Here is a 5543-nt window from a genome sequence, read left to right as displayed (position 1 = left end):
CAGAGCTATACAAAGAAACCCTGTCTGGAAAAAAAACAAATCAAAAAAATTTTCAGCCTTTATTTTAGTCAATGTTCTATTGTTGTGAAGAGACACCATGACCACAGCAACTCTTATAAAGGAAAACATTACATTGGAGCTGGCTTGCAGTTCAGAGCTTTAGTTCATTACCATAATAGCAGGAAGCATGGCAGCGCACAAGCAGACACGATGCTTCAGAAGGGAACCAAGATTTCTAAATCTGGATCCAAACGCAGGAGAAGAGAATGACACTGGGCCTGGCTTGAGCATCTAGAACCCAAAAGCCCAACCCTCAGTGACACACTTCCTCCAACAAGAATAGATCTACTCCAGCAAGGCCACACCTTCCAATTTTTCCCAAGAAGTACCACTCCCTAATGATCAAGCATTCAAATATGGGGGTCATTTTTTTTTCCTTAAAGAGAATGTGTGAGAATCTGTGCCTAAGTCACTTTCTCTCTCTCTCTCTCTCTCTCTCTCTTTTTTTTTTTTTTTTTTTGGTGTTTTGAGACAGGGTTTCTCTGTGTAGCCCTGGCTGTCCTGGAACTCTCTCTGTAGATCAGGCTAGCCTCGAACTCTCGAACTCAGAAATCCACCTGCCTCTGCCTCCCAAGTGCTGGGATTAAAGGCGTGCGCCACCACCGCCTGGCCCATAACAAATTATTTAATCAAAGTTTATGTGCAGTCAGATATGGTTGCACATATCGGTAATTCCAGCCCTCAGGAGATGAAAGCAGGAGGATCAGAGGTTCAAGGTCAACCTTGACTACATACAAGTTTGAGGCCAGGCTGGGTCACATCAGTCCTTAAGAATGAAGTTCCAATTGCATAGAGAAGGTGTGACTCAAGTGGAACCCAGTAAGATCCCTCTCTAGTCCCTCTTGGCTTCTTGGAATAGCATTCTCTCTTCCCAGGCATAGGGTGGAACCCGTTATGAAATAGGAGTCTTATGACTGTTGGGGTTCAGGAGTCACCCCACAAACCACACAAACACTGATCTCAGTTAAACAAGGATGATTTATTGAATGCATATCCCAAGACTAATAAGCCAGGGCAACAACTCAAAGCTGTGTGCTAGCCATTTCTCAGGGCTAGGTTATAAAGGTTAAAACTGCAAAAACCACAATGAGCTCATATGCAGGTGCTGGAAGTGCTGCCCAGTGGTCAGCTCTGACTCAAGCTTTTTAGACATAACCTTTAATTTGATGAGTCCTTTGTGAAGCTTATAGTTGTGGAATTTCTTAAGATTAACACACCCTGGGGCTAGAGAGATGGCTCAGTGGTTTAGAGAACTGACTACTTTTCCAGAGGTCCTGAGTTCAATTCTCAGTAACCACATGGTGAATCACAACCATCTGTAATGGGATCTGATGTCCTCTTCTGGTGTATCTGAAGACACCATAGTGTATTCATATACATAAATAAATATTTTTTAAAAAAGAATGTTTTAAAAAAAGATTCAAAAACAAACAAACAAACAAAAAAAGGTGTGTGGTGGCACACACCTTTAATCCCAGCACTTGGGAGGCAGAGGCAGGCAGATTTCTGAATTCGAGGCCAGCCTGGTCTACAGAGTGAGTTCCAGGACAGCCAGGGCTACACAGAGAAACCCTGTCTCGAAAAACCTAAAAAAAAAAAAAAAAAAAGATTAACATACCCCATAACATATAGAACATAACAGTACCCTGTCAGCATGTGGTCAGCACGGTCCTGCTCTGAGTTAACTTATTTTTCTGTGTCAATGACTGGCAGGCATATTATAGCAACAATATGAAGTAGCTGGCAGGCATGGAACAAAATGGCTACAGCCATGCTAAGGAGGCAGGCTTCAACAATGACCTGGTATCAGAAAGGAAGATGGAAAAGCCGGGGGAAAATTCAGGCAATATTCTGGGTGTTATCACTTACTTTTGGAAAAGCAGATTCTGATTTCTATGAACCTCTTTTATAAAAAAGTGGCTCAGAAACTGGGCAGTGGTGGTCCACGCCTTTAATCCTAGCACTTGTTGGACAGAAGCAGGCAGATCTCTGAGTTTGAGGCCAGCCTGGTCTACAGAGTGACTTCCAGGACAGCCAGGGCTATACAGAGAAACCTTGTCTTGAAGAACCAAAATAGATAGATAGATAGATGATAGATAGATAGATAGATAGATAGATAGATAGATAGATAGATAGACAGACAGTGTCTCTGATGTTATGTATCTATGTTTGTGTATTCCACATGTGTCCCAGTGCTCCAAAGGGGATAGAAGAGGGCATCACATCCCCTGGAGCTGGAGTTACAGGAAATTGCAAGCAGACTGACCTAGACACTGGGAACTCAAGGTCCTCTAGCAGAGCAAAGAGGATTCTTAACTACTGAAACATCTTCCCAGTTCCATCTATGATCCTTCTTAGTGAAATAGATTCTAATTTCAGAATTCTAGCTTCAGAAACAAAATGGGGACTAAGACCCAAGAGGGCCCGGGAAGTGAGAAAGAGACTTTGCTTTGCCTTTTTTTTTTTTTTTTTTTTTGGTTTTGGTTTTTTGAGATGGGATTTTCTGGAACTTGCTCAGTAGACCAGGTTGGCCTTGATCTCACAGAGATACATGGCCTCTGCCTCCTGAGTGCTAGGATTAATGGCATGTGCCACCCCTTTCCTGTAAGACTTTTCTGGGATTCAAAGTGTCCCACTCTGGGTTATTGTCTCCCAAGACTCAACCATCACAAGTCACATAGCTGGTATCACAGATCGTTGGTATGTGGAAAAATAAATTAGTTGGTTTCAAAATAAGACCAAGAGGACTCTGCCCAGGATGCAGACTTTGTCATACTTTAACCCGATTCTGTCACCTGGTCCTTGTGTCATACTTCTTTGCAGAATGTGGTTAAGTCTGAAGTGCCAACCACTGTGCTGCAACTTTCTGACCTACATTCAGAGGAGAAGTGGGGATTGCACTGCTCTAGTAAAGCCTGTGCCAGAGAGGACAGGGCTTCCCTGCAGACCCCTGAGCCAGGCTTCTGATTACAGTCCACACTACACTGGGTGGGGGTTTCAGCAGGCCAGGAGCACTGGAATTGGGTACAGCCCTGCGCGTTGGTATCAGTCATGGCAGAGACAGAACATCCTGCCTATCACTGGACTTTGAGCTGCCTGTTGACCTTTGAATCTATGTAGATATTGGGCCTACCAGACTCCTCCTGCTTATTTAACTAGACCCTTTACACTAGCTATGTGTGACTATTGACTGACAGTCAAGCTTTTTCTAGGACCCTAACATTTCTACAAGAAGCCCACTCACAAGCTCTACCCTGTCTCAGAGGCCCAGGCAAAGGCTCTGCTAAAAGCTTCCTAGTCTGACCCTGAGCCTGAAGCCAAGATTGCTGCTGCCAGTGTTTGCTCTTAAACTCAATCTCCTCCCCCATCTCTCCCGGTCTAAAGAAGACCTTCAGTTTCATCATCCAGTGTCACCTGGTTCTGCCCATCAGTGATGCCACGACAAAAATACTTGAGACTTTGTTAAAAACAACATCGATTATTTTGTTTTGTTGTTTTTATTTTTGTTTTTCAAGACAAAGTTTTCTCTGTATAGCCCTGGATGTCCTGGAAGTCACTCTGTAGACCAGGCAGGCCTGAAACTCAGAGATCCACTGTCACTGCCTCCCAAGTGCTGGGATTAAAGGGCCTGCATCATCATACTGTGCTCTCAACAAACTTTAAAAAAAAAAAAAGAATAACAGACATTTATTTTTCACAGTTTTAGATGCTTAAGAATCCAAGATCAAGATATACATAGGAAATTTCTGGTGAGAACCTGGTCTCGGCTTCCAAGGGGATGCCTTGAGTATTGTGTCCACATATGTCAGAAAGACAGAAGTGGGAGGTGGCCAAAGCCATTCTGACTCCACTTTATATAAGGTACTAATCATTGGGTACTTCCTCAAAGGCTCCATCTATTACCACCACACAGAGGGAGTCAAGTTCCAACGTAAGGCATGGAGTGTTCCTAACTAGCCCACAGCAGCACTGCACCTTGGCCCTCCTACAAACATCCCTGAAACCAGCCAGCCAGGCCTTGCTGGGGACAGCATACCATGACAGGGACTGCCCACCACAAGCACAGATAGAGACATCTCAGAAGCTGAAGGCAGCTCTTTATTGTTCCCGTTTCTCCTAACCTTAGCCCTGGATAACAGCTATATAGATTTCATTTGTGCATGACTGCTTTTCAGTTGGCCTTGGTGTGCATAATTATTCTATTATATCTGACTTTCCTATTCCCTTCTCCTTCTGCTCTGGTGAATTCTGTGATACTAGATGTTCCTTGATATAATGGTTCTTAAACAATTAAAAAATTGAGGCATGGGGCACAGCACAGCACAGTCCTAATGGCCCAGGTGCATGCTGTGTGTTCTCATCTTGGAAACAATGCAATAACTGCACAATGGTAGTTTCAGATTAATGTTTGACTTGCAAAGAAAGTTTGAAGAAATATTAGAAAATGAAACAGAGCCATGTACTGCTGGAGTCATACAGGGTCCATTACCGGAAAATGAATGAATTTATTAGAATCATGAAAAAGCATTAGTACGAGAGACACAATCATGGAATTAGGGAACACAAATATGGGATACTTTAATTCAGAAAGGAAAAAGCTATTGAGGTTATGAAATGAGAGTAGTTCCTGGACTCCTTTGGATATGTATGCATAAGAAAGTACAGAATGCATTAAAATTATATATTAGTAAAACTAAGTCAAAACACTGGGACCCTTAGGAGAGTCACTGTGTGCAATGTACAGAAGCAGAAAGCTAGCAGAACTGTTGAGTTAAGGGTTAATGTGACTCTGTCTGGCCACTGCCTGGCAGCTTTGCCCACGTCATTTATCATTAGAACTTCACAGGAAAATGCAAGTATCTCGGAGCTCTGAGCTCTGAAGTATAATAAGATAAAAGTTAAAGTTTAAATAATGTTAAGTTTGCAATTATTACTATTTTGGACACAGGCCTGAAAATAGGGGAAGCTTGAAACTTTGGGGAACAATTGTAATTCTTGATTCTTTATGGGATGTGGTCATTCTTTTGAATTTGATTTGGCAATGATTATACAATGTCTTTTTTTTTCTACCTGTTTTTGGAGTAAAAGTTATAGACTCGGGCAAGAAAAAGACAAGAGAGCGAGGTGAGCATGAACTGTGGGTGAGGTGAGTGTGGAGTGTGTGGAGAACTTGTGGAGAGGGAGTATGGAGTGAGTGAAGAGAGTGTGTGAGGAGATACTGTGGCGTGTATGAGGGAAAGTGTGAGGAGAGAGAGAATGTGAGGTGTGCATGGAGACAGAGTGAGAGCAAGTGAGAGAGTGTGTGGAGTGTGTGTGTGTGTGTGTGTGAAAAAAAGAACGCACGGAGTGAGTGTGTGAGTGAGAGAAAGGAAGCGAACAAGAGAGCACCACCCCTAGACCGAAGAGAGAGCAAAAGTACATACACCTTCAAGCTATGAGAGAGAGAGAGAGAGAGAGAGAGAGAGAGAGAGAGAGAGAGAGAA

Source organism: Grammomys surdaster, unplaced genomic scaffold (genome assembly GCF_004785775.1).
Source record: "Grammomys surdaster isolate TR1022 unplaced genomic scaffold, NIH_TR_1.0 149, whole genome shotgun sequence".
Classification (NCBI taxonomy): domain Eukaryota; kingdom Metazoa; phylum Chordata; class Mammalia; order Rodentia; family Muridae; genus Grammomys; species Grammomys surdaster.
This window is presented reverse-complemented; position numbering follows the sequence as displayed.